Genomic DNA, 16520 nt, shown 5'->3' with positions numbered 1-16520 from the left:
ACTATTTTTTGGTGTATGGGCTGACACTCCAACCTACTGAGTCACCCGACCAGGGCTCCTTGGACAATTTAATCTATTCCTGGAGAAAACTCTTAAGTCTGGGCATGTTAAGGTGGAACTTGTCTCCTATGGTGTCATAGCATCAGTGAGAGGTCTCATCCCACAAATCAATTCCATCCTTATAAAACTTTCAGAAATGATTGCAAACAAACGAATGAAAACAATTAGTCATAGCTGTATGTTTTTCGAAGGTGGATAAAGGCTTTGTACCCAGAAAGTTTCAATATATGTAACAATCTCATCTTGTTGGGGGACAGGGGTTCCTCCAGGTGGACTGGAGCTTCTTTCTTTTTTTTAAAGATTTAAATTATGTATTTTTAGAGAGGGAAGGGAGGGAGAAAGAGAGAGAGAGAAACATCAATGTGTGGTTGCTGGGGGCCATGGCCTGCAACCCAGGCATGTACCCTGACTGGGAATCGAACCTGCGACACTTTGGTTTGCAGCCCACACTCAATACACTGAGCTACGCCAGCCAGGGCTGGAGCTTCTTATAATAACGCTGGAGAAACTGGACGCAACTTGGCATCCCCTCTCCTTGGAGAATCTCCGATATTCAGCCTCCATTCAAAATCGGGAGCATCATCTCGAATCTTCTCTTCACCAGCTGGATGTCTCCCGTGCCTCCAAAGTCAGGGAGCAAACGGCAAATGCCGGGCCAGAGATGTTTGCATCCAGCTCCTTTCTAAGTTATTTGAGGTGGGACGCAAGTGCGTCCTTGCGACGTGTCCACTGACTCCGCATTAGTGCTGCGGACCTCACCCGTGGCTGGAAGTTCCAGCAGCAGCTGGTGCGCGTGTAGAGCTCGCTGGTCAAGGGCTGCAGGGGTCAGAATTCCCCGTGACCCGGCTGCCCCACGCTCATCTGACGTCATCAGCACACGTGTCCCTCGGAGCGTGATTTCAACTCTGAACTATAAAAATTCATACCTTACATTTTCCTCAAAGAGGAAATGTTCTACTGATAAAAATATATTTTTGTTGAACAATGAAAAAAGCTGACTTGAATAGACTCATGGTCAAAGAAGATGTGAGAAATATACAGATAGCCAAAAAACACGTGAAAAATGCTGATCATCACAATCATTAGGTAAATGTAAATCAAAACCACAATGAGCCCTGACAGGCATGGCTCAGTTGGCTGAACATCAACCCATAAAGCGAAAGGTCGCAGGTTCGATTCCCAGTCAGGGTACGTGCCTGGATTGCAGACCAGTCCCAGGTTGTAAGAGGCAACCAATAGGTGTTTCTCTCACATGATATTTCTCTACCTCTCTTTCTCCCTCCCTTCCCCTCTCTCTAAATAAATAAACAAGTCTTTAAAAAAAAATTAATCTGGCTGGGTAGCACAATTGGTTAGAGCATTGCCTGATTCGCCAAGGTTGCAGGTTCGATCCCTGGTCAGGACACATAAGAATCAACCAAGGAATATATGAATAAGTGGAACAACAGATCTCTCTATCTCTCTCTCCTCCCCCTTCCTATCTCTCTCAAGTCAACAAACTAAAAAACAAAATAGAAAAGAAAGAAAAGAGTTTCCCCTTTGAAGTCGATGACACCCCTGACTATTCCCAATGTGGAGGTGTTGTTAATGGCAACACGTTAAAACAACTTCCTCAGGGGTTCTGCCGAAGCTCACAAACTTAGACGCTGATTGTCAGAAGTGTCAAACCCCAAGTATTGGGGCAAGCGTCCCGCGTGTGATGTGGGAAGCTCGGGGGTGGGGAGGAAGTGTCTGCGGAAAGCCTTGCTTGCCTTCTGTGGGCCAAGTTAGTGGAGGCACGCCGTGGAACTGGAGAAAGAGTGGGCAAGGTGCAGCCTTTTGAAAGTCTTTAATTGCAGGCCAGGTTCTGAGTAATAACAGCCTGCTGCCCTGCCGTTGCTGGGGTATTTTTAACCAGGAGTTTATTTTTACCACCTTTGCTGTAGCCATGTCAGTGGGAGGAAGTCATCTTCTGTGTCCCCTTGGGATTTTCTGTGACGAGTTTTGGAGAAAACGGCTAGCACGTCTTTCACACATGTGATGGCCACGCTCAGGAAGGACCCCAGGCGGTGGCAGGCACCGTGGGTTCTCTTTCAGGGAGGAGCCCGTGGTCTGCCAGGCGCTTCGCTGCACAGCCCTGCGGATGGGAAAAGTCCACTGTAGACATGTTTCTCCCTCACAGAGTTATTAGACACTCGCCTTAGTTTAGCTACATGGAAACCTTGTTATTGATACTTCTATAGTGGCCCTGGCCAGGTGGTGGCTCAGGTGGTTGGAGCATCCTCCCAGTACACCGTAAGGTTGTGTGTTCGATTCCCAGTCAGGGCACAAGCCTAGGTTGTGGGTTTGATGCCCAGTTGGGGCATGTACCAGAGGCAACCAATCGATGTCTCTGTCTCTCTCTCTCTCTCTCTAAAATCAATAAATATATCCTCAAGTGATTATTTTAAAAATGTATCCTTTATTTGATTTAGAATTTCAAATTAATAATAGTTATTGAGCAGCTATCAGTGTCTACCATTTTGTCAAACACTGAGATTCAAAAATGGAAAAATGATTCTGGGCTGCCACCTTCAAAGAGCGCACCTTCTCTTACTTCACAGGGCGCTGTCTCCCTCCGTTAGATACAGCGTGGCTCTGCCGGTGAAGATGCTCCTACACAGAGGGACATCGCAAGTCGTCATGGCTGAGATGGCAACTGCTTAACTGACGTGGCAGGAAGGCACCCTGGCAAACTGCATGTCCCATATCCCCAGGCTGTGGTCCCCATCACATCCAGAAAGCCCTCCCCTTCCTCATCACCCTGAACATGGCCGTGACCCAGCCTGTCCCACTTCTAGCACTGTAGGCCGGCAGCCCCTCGGTTCCCAGCTTCCAGGCCCCTCGGTTGCCTACAACCTCAGCCAGGACTCTGCTTTCTAAATCCTGCTTCCTTCACCTTCCTGCTCGCAGACCTTCAAGTTCACCGTCCACCGTTTCGACAACCCTAGTGCCGCTTACTTCTGGTCTTCCCATCATAGCAGAGGACAGACCCTATGCTGCCGTAGCTATGGACCTCTGGCTGTGGAAACCTTGTATACTTACCTTTCCATTTTCTTGCAGTCACGGGAAAAGCACAAAGGAGAGCTAGAATAGTAAAATCTGGCCAGAGCAGGCCTGAGCTGAGATGGCGTTGGATCTGACCTCCAGGAGACCTTGAACTTGGTAACAGCCACCTCGAGCAAACCGCGTATCTCCTTTCTCAGAACTTGCGTGAGAAGGCATTTCCGGAGAAAGGCACACCATAGGGCCAGTAGCTTTCACTATGAATCCACAGTGGCGAACGGGGCCCCCCACACGGCCTGCGGATTCTGCTTGTTTTCTGTTTACATCACTCGTGGCAACGGCTTCCTCAGATCTGCTTCTCCTCAGACCCTCATCCCCCGTAACTTCCCCTGGTTGCTACCACACCCAGCACTCCAAACATCAGATCCATGCATCCATAATACTTTGATATGTATCTTTTTAAAAATGAGGATTTATGAACATATAACCTGATCACACCTAAAGACTGGAAATACCATCAAATTTCGAGCCTGTGTCCAAATTTCCCAGGTGCCTCCTAGTCTGCCCCCCCGCCTTAGCTGGTTTGTGTGAATCAGACTCCAGTATTGGGTTATCATGCTGGAGGCAGGCTACACAGTAGCTGGCCAGGTTGTCCGCATCCTAATCCCTGGCACCGAGGAACGTCACGTTACGTAATAAATGGGACTCGGCAAGTTCGAATATGTTAAGGTTCTTGGGACAGAGGACATTTGCCTGGGTTATCTAGGTGGACCAAAGTCAACAAGGACCCTACGAGAAGGAAGGAGGAGCGACAGAATGGGAACAGACACAGGAGTACATGGGGCCAAGAGACAAGGAATAGGGGCAGCCTCTGGGAGCTGGGCAGGCAAGGACCCCCAGATGGTCCCCGAGAGCCCCCAGAAGAAGCCAGATGGCTCCTAGAAGACTTCTGATCTCAAGCCCTGGCTGGCGTAGCTCAGTGGATTGAGTGCGGGCTGTGAACCAAAGTGTCGCAGGTTCTATTCCCAGTCAGAGCACATGCCTGGGTTGCAGGCCATGACCCCCAGCAACCGCATATTGATGTCTCTCTCTCTCTCTCTGTCTCCCTCCCTTCCCTCTCTAAAAATAAATAAATAAATAATCTTAAAAAAAAAGACTTCTGATCTCCAAAACCGTGAGAGAATAAATCTGTGATATTTTAGTCAATCAATTTATGATCGTTTGTTTCAGCAGCAATAGGAGCTTCTAATGCACTGTCTTTCTGGTGTATTTTAGTCTATGGCATTGGGGTTAGGTAGAGACTCATCATTCTCATGTACAAGTAGATATCATATGTATTGTACGAACAAATATATATGAATAAAAGTAGGAAAAAATGTCTACTAAAGAAGACTCACCAAGTTGAAGGAGGCATGTGGTTTTAACTTTATTTTTAAAGTGTTTTTATTCTGTTTTTGTTTTTGTTTTTACAGAAATGATTTAAAGCAAATGCTGTAAGCCAAATGTCTGTTCATTGGAATTAGTGTGTACATGAACGTTTGATACATTTTTTATTAATTTTCCTGAACTCTCTTATAACTAACAATTTAAAAATGATTAAAGAGAAGAAAATATAGATTAAAGTTTAAGTACTCTCCACCCTGGATGGTGTGGCTCAGTGGATTGAGCGCGGGCTGCAAACCAAAGGGTCACTGGTCTGATTCCCAGTCAGGACACATGCCTGGGTTGCAGGCCAGGCCCCAGTAGGATCCATGTGAGAGGCAACCACACACTGATGTTTCTCTTCCTCTCTTTCTCTCCCCTTCCCCTCTCTTAAAAAAAAAAAATTAAAACCTTTAAAAAAAAGTTTAAGTATTCTCAGATGAGAAAAACCCTCCTACAGCAAACAGTATAAAAAATACTGATAATTTAGAATACCCCAGAAAACACCATCAAATTAAAATGTAATGTTTAAAGCTAGTAAAAAAAAATATTTTCTATTTTTTACACATTTATAATAAGGCTGAAAAAGATCAAATAAAAGGAACAAATGCCATTTTAGAAAAAATGGCAAAGGTAATAGCGAAGAGCAAATAAATACAGAAGATACAAAATTTTAGACACTGTCATTAGGCAAGGGATATGCTTTTGGCAAAGCAAAAGCAACCTGAACAGACATATTTCCAAAGGAAAGCACCCCAAAGGACTATGAGTAAAGCACAGACTTGGAGGGGTTAGCAGTCTGTATAGAAACAGTCTGTGTTCTTGTAGGCTTTAGCCTTACTTAAATATGGGATTGGAGCGATGGATTTCTTGGCAAAGGAGAGGCGGGAGGTGGGAGAGGAAGCACTTTGAGGGATGCCCAGGTGACGCGCCCTTTGCGTTATTTGCTAGCAGTTGGAGATCCCTCTCCTTCATTTTAAGAATCAGGAAACAGTCCATTTTCCGGCGATGCCCCCTTCCATGCAGGCGAAGAGCATAAATCACAACCAGTGCCAACGTCGAGGGTCAGTCTACCAACCGCGAGGGCCTGCACTTGGCCTGAAGACCCCGCTACAGACAAGACGGGCCCAGTCGCTGTCCTCCCTCCCGTGGAAACAAATGAACTCGCAGATGGAGACAGGAGGTCCGCGGGGACCCCGAAGGCTGGATGCCGAGCGATGGGGCACACGGAAGGTCACGTACAGGATGACATAAATAATTAAAGACACAGTCATAAAGTATCATACAGCATGAAAATAAGGGCAGAAGTATACAGAGATTCTAGTTCTAAATTTCATATAAAATTTTGTATATGTGGGTGAGGGGAAGGCATAGAACATAGTAATATGACTGTAGATTCTTTATTGGTCCTTGGTTATTTTATTTTCTATTTTTTTATTTTTGTCGAATTTATTGGGGTGCCATTGGTTACTAAAATTACATAGGTTTCAGGTGTACAGTTCTATCGTATATCATCTGTATATTGTTTTGCGTGTTCATTTCCCCAAGTGAGTCTCCTGGGTTCTTTGTGATTTTCATTTCTTCTTCCTATTTATCTGTCTCTTAAAATTTCTTGGGTGCATTTATTTAACTTTTCTAAATTAAGCAAAAGTCAAGAATTAATTGACTTCCTTTTTTGGTAACCACAGAACCAGCTCAAAATGATCCTGTCTGGTTTAATGAGATGCTGAGTTCCTTTTAAGAGACGGCAGATCAAAACCTTACAAGTCATGCTACGGAAGTGTGTGCAGAGGAGAGAACATTGACCTCCAGTGCCCCTGGAACCAAAGTCTCAACCCGCCCCCCATACACACACTCACACAGAACCAAAGGACTGGGACAGAACCGGAACTTGAGCACCGGAGCCTTTTAGAAGCAGAGGTCCTTTGTCCAGGAAGATCCAGTGTTGACCCCCTTTCCCACAAATGGCCAAGCTCCCAGGTCCTCCAGTTGAAACTCTCCCCCAAGCACTCCTACATCCCAGTTCCCCAGCCCCTTAAAGACCCTCAGCCTGGTCCAGCCAGCAAGATGGGTGTGAGGTACCACTAGGGCTCCCATCTTCTCGGTGGGCACCTTCTCCATCAGTAGGCCTTTCCTTACTCCAGACTCGGACGTTTTGAGTTTAGGCCTTCAGAAGCAGACTTTGCTCCAGTAACATTAGGACAGTATGATAAACCAAGGACCCTGAAAGCCCCTCCCATGGAAAATAATTAGGAACAGTAGAAAAGTGTTCTTTTTTTAGTATAGTTCTTTCTATTTTTTAGTATAGTTGACATATACTAGTGTATTAGTTTCAGGTGTACACCGTAAGTGATTTGACATTGATATACTTTATGATGTCATTGCCATGATAAGTCTGGTAACTGCTTGTCACCCTGCAAAGTTATTACAATAATATTGACCTATTTTTGAAGCCAGTATGCACGAAAATTAAAAGCCCCAAAGGGCCAGAAGTCAGTAAATGCAGGGACTTGATTGACAAGTGGCTTTCTAGTCACTGTGCCCCTCCAGGGAGCAGGAAAGGGAGGGAGCTCAGGCCTGTGGATGCAGGGACTCCAGGGATACAGCCCCAGGGACACTGGAACCATGGAGGCTGCAGGAGAGGGACAGAGAGGAAATGGACTGCCTCCAACTTCGTTGGGCAAGCCAATCGCACCCCAGCCCCCCACCCATGCAACTGGCTAGCTGGTTCCAGTTTCAACTTCCCAGGGTGCCTCCAAAATCTGCCTTTGAGAATTTACCCTGAAGATGTCCCAGACTGGTGGACATGACTCAGCCTCAGGAATAGAATGATGAGTAACATAAGCAAGTCGCAGAGGAATAAGTATTGGACAATGGTGATCAAAGGGTATAAATCATCAGTCAGTTCTAAGACAAATAAAGTACTAGGGATGTCATTTACAACATGACTATGGTTAAACCTGCTCAGTGATATATTTGAAAGTTGCTAAGAGAATGAATCCTAACATTTTTCATCACAAGGAGAAAACATTTTTTCATGTATGTATATGAGGTGATGAAATGTCAGCTAAACGTATTTTGGCGGTCATTTCTCAATATACATAAGTCAAGTTCTTGAGCTGTACACCTTAAACTAATACAACGCTGTACATCAACTGTGTGTCAATCAAACTGAAAGAAAAAAAGAATTACTTTGTGCTTCCATTTGAATGATATCCAAAGACACAACAAATTTAGCCATGTGTTTAGGGATACGCGTGTTAAAATTTTAAAGAAAAGCACTATAACTTCAATATATATAGCTCCAACTTCTACATAATGGCAAACTTCATCACACCTCTTTCGGAAAGGGACAGATCCAATCTGTGGCATAATTAAGGAGAGAGAGGCTCTGAATTCACAATGACCAAGTTTACATTCATTCGTGAAAGAATACGCTTTTCAAACACGTAGATAATTTTCAAAATAAATTTAACCATATTCTGAATTACAAAAGCAATTGCCACGCTTCTACTTTCATTTGATTTTTTTAATTTAAAGCTATGTAAATGCCCGAGTCTAAAAATTTTTTTTTGTAGTGCTTTGAGAAAATGAATGTGCTTTGATTGAGAGCTAAGACACCGAACTGCTAGGCCACGGCTAGTAGGTAGGGAATCCCGACCGTGGCGCGCCTCCCAGGTCAAGCTCCCACGCACTCCAAGTCTCCATTGATTGTCGCCCTGGCCCTTTCGGGCCACGGAGCGCGGGGAGCCGGCGAGACCGGTGTTCCTTTGTGAAATGCGCCAGGGTCCCCCTCCAGCCTGCTCCCGAGCGTTCACGTGGACCTCGCGGGCAACCTCGTTGCAAAAGCCCCGAGTGCTTTTCACCTTTACACTGGGGACACTGATCTCTTGCAGGGCTTGTACAGACCTAAACCCCAAGCCGTGTTTTTGGTTTTGTTTTGTTTTGTTTTTTTTCCAATGTGCGTGTTAACGTAGCGCAGTGTGCGGGTTTCTCCTTTACGGTTTGGGGTGTTCTGTTTTGGTTTCACTTTTGCCCCGGAATGTCCCCACGGGCATTCTTCCCGCCATTCAGCCGCGTAAATGCAAAATTCCCGCAGCGATGTCCCCAGACCTGAAACTTCGCGATGGAAAGTCTGATCTAAAAAGAAAAAAGGTCACCCGGCAACACACCAGGGTAGGGGGATGGGGCCCCGGGCTCACGACTGGCTCGGAGCCATCCAGAGCTTTGTGTCCTGAGACCTGCTCGCGGGCCTTTGGACAGACGATTGTGGAGCTCGGACTTCAGCACCGGGCGTGGGGTGACAGGTCAGTGCCCACAGACCCCAACGGGTCCTGGCTCCGAACCCTCGGTGGGCGCGGAACCTACAGCGAAAGCGGGGAGAATGCTGCGCAAGCGCAGGAGGCAAATTCAGCATGAAGGCGGGGCGGCCAGAAGGCGGGGCGGCCAGAAGGCGGGGCGGCCGGAAGGCGGAAGCGGAGAATGGTTCAATATGCTTGCACTTTAACACGTACTCACCGTCTCCCACATGGTCTAGCGGTTAGGATTCCTGGTTTTCACCCAGGCGGCCCGGGTTCGACTCCCGGTGTGGGAAGGCTCAGCATTTTACTTTATTTCATTCTTTTTAAAATACAATACGCTAAGATAAGAAATTTACCAAGTCAATGTATAGCCTTCTAAGAAAGATAAATATAAATGATGAAAGCGCTTAGTTACATCCTCAGAGTGGGGAAGCTTTTTCCAGTGCTTGCATAATCAGTTTTGGCATTTCAACTAATCCTATCATTTATGTACATATTTAAAATGCCACAATAAGTGATTATGATTACTATTTCATGGTGAAACCCTATTGGAGGAGTACTCTCTCCAGCTCTATTGAACTATAACCTGACATAGAACCCTGTGAAAGTTTGAGGTGTGCACGTGATGGCCCGATGCACGTGTATACTGTGAAATGATCGCCATAGCGGGCTAGTGAACAGCTCTATCACCGCCCACAAGTACTATTTCTCTTAGATAAACTGTGTTTATGTCTGACCACTGCTCTCTTTGCCCCAGTAAGTGTTTCTGATCCGAGGTCAGAGAGATGGTGAACACGAGGAAGAGATGGCCAGGCCTGGAAGAGTTGCACCTGGACCAGCTGGTGTTTGCCCCTAGCTGTGTGTGTGTTTGGGGGGCGGGGGGGGGGGGAGGGGGAAGGGCGGGGGATCCCTGAAGCAGGACCCACTGGGGCTGGCACACGGTTGCTACAGAGGTTTGCACAGGAGGGAAGAAATCAGATCCCTTCACCAACTAGCACTGACCATGACATGGGGAAACTGAGGCATGGAATCAGCTTCTGGAAGTTAGGTTGAGGTCAGCACTCTTCTTTCAGAGGCTGGATGGGTTTTGAAAGCTTCTAAGCCATTTTCAAGACGGGAATAAAGTTTTGCTTTGTTTTTATCTTCATGCGAGGACATGCTGAGGGCGCAGAAGGGAGGGAGAGAAACATCCATCAGCTGTATCTCCTACAGCTCCATGCCCAGTGACCCCAGCAGCAACCCAGGTATGTGTCCTTACCAGGAATTGAACCTGAGATTTTTGCATCTATGAAATGAGGCTCCAACCAACGGGGCCAAAGTCTGTAACTGTATTATAGGTCTGAATGAGTAGTAGTGGTTCATGCAGGCAGTGCCATTTCCTTTGAAAGTACTGTTGAACCAACCCTCCAGACACTCATAGGGATTGATGGAGTTATATGTCCTGGTGTGCCTGGTGTGTGGTACACCAGCTGCTGATGCCTTTGGCTTGCTTTGGACAATAGAACCAGAGCAGTAAAGCATCCCAGGTCACCCAGCCATGTATAAACCAACAACAGTTGGAGAGAATATTTTCTTTTTTTTTTTAAAGATTTTATTTATTTATTTATTTTTAGAGAGGGAAGGGAGGGAAAGAGAGAGAGAGAAACATCAGTGTGCTGTTGCTGGGGGCCGTGGCCTGCAACCCAGGCATGTGCCCTGGCTGGAAATCGAACCTGCGATACTTTGGTTCGCAGCCCACACTCAATCCACTGAGCTACACCAGCCAGGGCTGAAGATTTTCTTCAGGGGAAAATTTTTCTATTCATGCAGAGGCAGTGGCTCCATCCCTTGGGTGAATTTTAATTCTGTGTTCTCAGTTTGTCTTGAAGACAACATCAGATTGGACTACAAAGATCACTGGGGTGTTTTTAAAATGGTCGCTTCAGACATTGTTCAGTAGGTGACGCGTGATAAATTCTAGTTCCCAAAAGTGTCCCCTGTCAATACCTCTCAGACGGATGGCTCTCCCTCACTGTTCCCTCCCAAGGTGAATCTCTACCCCTCCCCCACCGCCCCCCACTGACTTTGGCCAGGATTCTCTGAGCAGCCTCACCCAGGCCTGGCTTCAGGGATCCGTATACATGGGACCCCACATCTCACCTTGCGAGAAAGTGGTGAGACTGTTTCGCTTGTTTAAGATGCTGCCACCATGCCACCCTGAGCATTATGTCCTTGAGCAGAAGTGAAATGCGGGCGGGAGGCTCAGTAAGGATGCCAGAGAGCCTAGAGCGTGGTCTCCTGTGGTCAGTGTCTTGTTCGCTCTTGCCTTCTGTCACATGCTTCCATGTTCCTGTCCCTTCTGAGAGGGCTGGATCTCTGCAAACATCCTTTCCTGGACTCCCTCACCAGCAGATTTCTGGGTAGCTTCTGCCCAAAGGAGACTGGAATATGTCGAGAAAACAGAGCAATTTTTTAATGTGTTTGGTAGCAATGGGTCTCCCCCGATGGCTGCCAACACAGACTCCAGCGGCACCAGGGCTTCTGACAGGGGCTGCTGTCAGCTCTGAGCCACCAGCAGTGGGTGCACTGGGCAGCTGTGGGCTCCACTAGCCCTGGAAGTTTCCACAGAGCAACAAGTGGGTTTTGAAAGGCACGGTGTGGGTCCCGTGGCAATGGCAGTGCCCAGCAGTGACATGCAGACTGAGCTCCTGAAGGCTTTACCACCTCTTCCTTTATATTTATTTAGAGAGAGAAAAGTATCCATTTATTATTCCACTTATTGATGCATTCCTTGGTTGGTTCTTGTTTGTGCCCTGACTGGGAATCGAACCCACAACTTTGGCATATTGGGATGACTCTATAACCAACTGAGCTACCCAGCCACATCGCTACTTCTTCCTCTTTAGTCTTTCAGCCCTACACCAGTACAGGCATCCACAGTCACTAATATCTGAATAATCTCACATTTATCCCCTCACGCTCCTCCATCAATTCCCAAAAGCCCATAACCAACTTCTCCTATTAAATTTCCTGTTGGAAATATTTGTTTGCCAGACTGCAGACTAAATGGATACAACCGTTGGTCCTGTAATTGCCGTCTACTGCGGTCCTGTTAGCCTCCCCGACTTTTGGGGGAGGTTGAGTTCATAACTCATTCCATGTGTCAGGGAAAGTTCCTGGGGAATTAATATTCCAGCTGAGATCTGGAAGCTGAGTTCACAAGGTGAGGGCATGTGTAAGTATGCACGAGTCAAGTCATTCTCAAGATCTGTCTGCCCTTTGCTCAGGTCAAGTAGATGAGTTAATAATAAGATACATGATAGGCAGCGATCATTGTGGCTTAGTTACTTGGATGGTTGTCTCCTGCACCAAAAGATTCTGGGTTTGATTCCCAGACAGGGAACATGCCTAGGTTGCCGGTTCTGTCCCCTGTCCAACCTAAGTCATATTTCTAATTCTTTTTTAAGATTTTATTTATTTATTTTTAAAGAGGAGGAGAAGAAGGGGAGAAAGAAAGGGAGAGAAACATCAATGTGTGCCCCCTACTGGGGACCTGGCCCACAACCCAGGCATGTGCCCTGACTGGGAATCAAACCAGCGACCCTTTGGTTCTCAGCCTGTGCTCAATCCACTGAGCGATACCAGCCAGGGCTCTAATTCTTATCTATAAGGGAAAATGGATGCCTGAGGGCTATCCCAGAAGACTGCTAGTCCTCTGAGCATATCCCGAGTTGAAAGTCTAAAGCTTTGAGTAATCCATTTTCTCTGTGTAACTCTCCGATACAGTCAGATGGAGCCAGCCCACCATCGGCTGATTGTATCAGTCTCTTGTCCATTCAATATCTCACCTTCAACAGAACTTTTACTTCAGGTAATGCCCGGTTATCATCTAAGTAAATATCTTGCCACTACGTAGGTGAACTACCAGTACCTTATGTTCACTGATAATAAGGTCACTCCTGTGCTTATGCCCCAGGAAAGGCCATTCATCTCAAATCTTTATCTTGGTGTCTGTTTCCTGGAGGCACCATGGGCCACAAAACCTGCATGAATGGATGTCAGCTAGACAGTCAGAAAACGCTGCAGAAATTTCTAGGAGATGAAGGGACAGAAGAGCAACGAGGGACGAGGTGGCATTAGCGAGGTGGCATTAGCCTAGCACTGGAGCATCTTGCTGCAGACCACGCAGCTGGAACTGCCCAGTCTTCTAGTTCCTGTCACCCAGCCCCTTGTGGGGGTCCCCACTGAAGCATGCCAGTCATTTACACACACTGCCCCAGCAGCCGGGACAAGGCCACCGGCTGTCAACTCTGCTGGAAATACCAAAGAGGCTGGAGCCAGGCACCAGCCACAGTCCTCGAAAAGACAAGAAGAAATCGCCCCTCCCTCGTACCTTCCTCCCTGCTGTCAGCGTTTCCAACTGATGGAGCTTATTCGGTGACCCCCTGGCCAGGTGAACTAGGAATGTTTGCAAGGTTACTCGGCCCTGCAACCCAGAGCAGGGGAAGCAAGCCCAACATCCATCATCCTTAGCTTTGCCAGCTTGTTTATTGGGTGGTCTTCTGTGAAATTGCGTGTCTTGGGTTTAGAGCTCAAGATGCACCCCTATCCCTTCAAACGGACTTGCTTAGAGGCAATCGTACAACTTGGCTCAGGGTCCAGAAAGGGCACAGTAGGTTGGAGCATCCATGGGCCCGTGCACTGAGAAGTTTACAGGGTCTGATTCCTGGGTCAGGGCACAGACTCAGGCAGTGGGTTTCATCCCCAGTCACGTGCGACACCAACGTTTCTCTCTCCCTTTGATGTCTCTCTCTCTCTCTCTCTCTCTCTCTCTCACCCTCTTCCTCTAAAACTCAGTAAACATATCCTTGCGTGAGAATTTAAAAAAAAAAAACAGTTTTAAGGTAGTGACTTTGGATGTTACATAATTGCTCTTCTTTGTGGTGACTGGGCTATTTTTAGGTTCACGCCCATCAGCCATAGACAGCTGTTCCCACACGCCTGAGAGAGAGCAGAGGGGACACTGGTTTGTCACGTGGCTGTGGAGACACGCCATCAGGCACCTTGTCTCGCAGAGAAGTCTCGTTCTCCAGTGCTCTGCATCCGCTTGGGGGCCACCCTGGCGCTAGAAAAACAAATGTTCCAGCCAGGTTCCTGATTTCCACATTAATCTATTATTCGGTAATAACACTCCTCAGAGCTGTGCATTGATTAAAAGCAAGCATCCCTGGAAACCTGTCACTTCAAGTGTCATTTGTCACAACACCCCGATGTTCTTTTCTTTCTGTCCTTTTGAGAACTTCGGTTACCATGGCAACCCGTGGCAGCTTTTATATATAGCATCACTTCCATTCGGTTGCTTTATTTTATTTTATTTTATTTTATTTCTTTACCACCAGGAAGACAAAGCTGCTTTTCTTCTTTGAACAAAGCTCGTGATGTGGTAGAATAAGGAGGCATGATTGATCCACCAAGGAATATTGCACGTGAAATGAAGAATTATTAGCTCACGTCTGTATACACGAAGGCTTTGTTTAAAAAAAAAAAAATAACATCTCTGAGAAGAGGGGAGGACCAGTGTAATCTCCCAGGCAGTGGCTCAGTAGGAGTCGGTAGCCCTAGGATGTAATTAGTATTCCAGAAAAAAGCAGACAAAAGGGTGGGCAGCTTCGAGGGAAACTCAGGTGTGCCTAAGAAGCAATGCTCTGCTTTAAGCTGCCCCACCCTCCAGGGGTCCTGCGGCTCAGTGGCCCAGTCCAGGTCTTTTGGGGGGTTCTCAGTGCTTCCCCCCACTTCCCTGTGCAGCGAGAACAGAGCCTGCCTAGGTCAAACAGCAAGGGGGGAAGCAGCTTTCTGCAGGGCATTGGTGGTATTCTAGAAGATTCCAAACTGTCTACCAAATTGGAAGAGACTGGGGAGGGAATATCACAGGCACGGGTGGTGTCTAAGCCACCGAACACCCACAGGCAGCTCTCGGTTCTCCCCAAACCCTTCACCTCCTCATCCATCCAGTCTCATTTTTTCCAAGATATTCCAATATCTTCTCATTCTGTGTCATCTTCCAATGGTAAGCCCCTGACCTGAACTAGCCTTTTCTCCTTTGTCCCATCCAAAGCCTACTTGCCTGAAGCAATCGGAGCCCCAATTCTGGGCTGACTCCTACCATCCAGCTCCCCACAAACCCTCACTTCTTTTTAAATGTCTGTTAACTCTGGGGGCCGTCACGCTCCTCAGCAATCAGGTGTATGGATGGTCCTTCCGTTCAGATCAACACATACCTCGTGGGCATGGCAGTGTGCCAAGGCTTTGAGGAAGCACGGAGGAGAAAAAGACGAGCAAATGAAGGTGTCAGACTTAAGAACTTGAAGTCTCGTTGGGGGAAACCCAATACAGAAGCAGATGATTTCAGGACGATTCAGTCCAAAAGAGATTTCACAGCTCAGGCATAAGAACAAACTATACTTAAGACTATCAGGCGTTTCCTGGAGAAAATAGTGCCAGAAATGCCTCTTTAAAGATGAGGCAAGGAGCCAGCAAGGACAGAGGTCCAGGGGAGTGCCACATCAAGGGCTCTACTGGACAACCAATGAATATTGCTATAAAATAAAGAGCCAGCATGGAACCCTGGCCAGATAGCTCAGTTGGTCAGAGCATCATCCTGATACCCCAAGGTCATGGGTTCGATCCCTGGTCAGAGCACATAACAGGAATCAAATGAATGCATCAATATATGGAACAGCAAATCAATGTTCCTCTCTCTCTGCCCCCTCCCTCCTCCTCAATAAAAATTAAAAAGGCAGCATGGGGAGGTGGAGATGTGAATAAAAACCATGTTTGAAGAGGAACCTGGGCCTCATTTAGAAAACAAGAAGTTTGAATTCGTGGTTAGGTTAGACTACTCTCTTCTCTCAGGCCCATCAGTATTTCCTATATATTGGTAAATTGAAGATATTTGTTCTATTAGATGATATTTGCAAAGGGAATTTGTTTTAATTCTTTTATATACACCACAATTTAGGATCTATGAAGAAAAGGGCTCTAGAAATATGTGAAATTTCCCCAAATTACTTTGTTTCTGATATACTTGGACTTATTGAGCCACAAGAGTAGTAGGCACATGCCTGATGAAGGCGTGATGGCTGATGTGGCTGTGGATTGAGCACTGGCCTGCAAACCAAAAGGTCACTGGTTCAATTCCCAGTCAGGGCACATGACTGGGTTGTGGGCCGGGTCCCCAGTAGGGTGTGTGAGAGCCAACCACACATTGATGTTTCTTCCCCCCTTTCTCTCTCCCTTCCCCTCTGTCTAAACATAAGTAAATAAAATCTTTAAAAAAAGAATAGTTAGAAAATGAAACATTTTTTTAAAAGAAATGTGTTTCTTTTTTTCCATTTCACTTTACTTTGGTTCTTATTTTTGAAATGATGTATAAGATAGAGCCATTAACTTAATGACTTTTTTTAACAAATGAGAAAGTTCATAGAGCTCTTGGGAAGGTAAATTATAACAATTAAAAAGATAATGAAATTCATGGTAATGATAGCGGCTGGATGTATAATCACTACATTATAAATAACAGTTTCTCCCTGTCCATAATCTCTTCCTGGTACTTCTAATAAATCTGTCTCCTCTCTCCTTCAATAATGGATAAGGGATAATGTTTCTTGCACCGAAATCTAGGCTCCAAAGCTTGTTTCTAGGGAGGCTGGAGCAGTGGAATTTTAATCTTTCTAT

At 46.4% G+C, this 16520-nt stretch overlaps 1 non-coding gene across 1 annotated transcript; it reads left to right on the top strand.

The window, feature by feature from the left end:
* The first annotated feature begins 9028 nt into the window (after window positions 1-9028).
* On the top strand, window positions 9029-9100 carry TRNAE-UUC. Its single transcript has one exon. It is a non-coding gene; the product is annotated as a tRNA-Glu (tRNA).
* The last annotated feature ends 7420 nt before the right edge of the window (window positions 9101-16520 follow it).

The sequence above is a fragment of the Phyllostomus hastatus genome, unplaced genomic scaffold (assembly GCF_019186645.2).
Source record: "Phyllostomus hastatus isolate PE091 unplaced genomic scaffold, TTU_PhHast_1.1 phas_scaffold_555, whole genome shotgun sequence".
Taxonomy (NCBI): Eukaryota; Metazoa; Chordata; class Mammalia; order Chiroptera; family Phyllostomidae; genus Phyllostomus; species Phyllostomus hastatus.
This window is presented reverse-complemented; position numbering and strand designations above follow the sequence as displayed.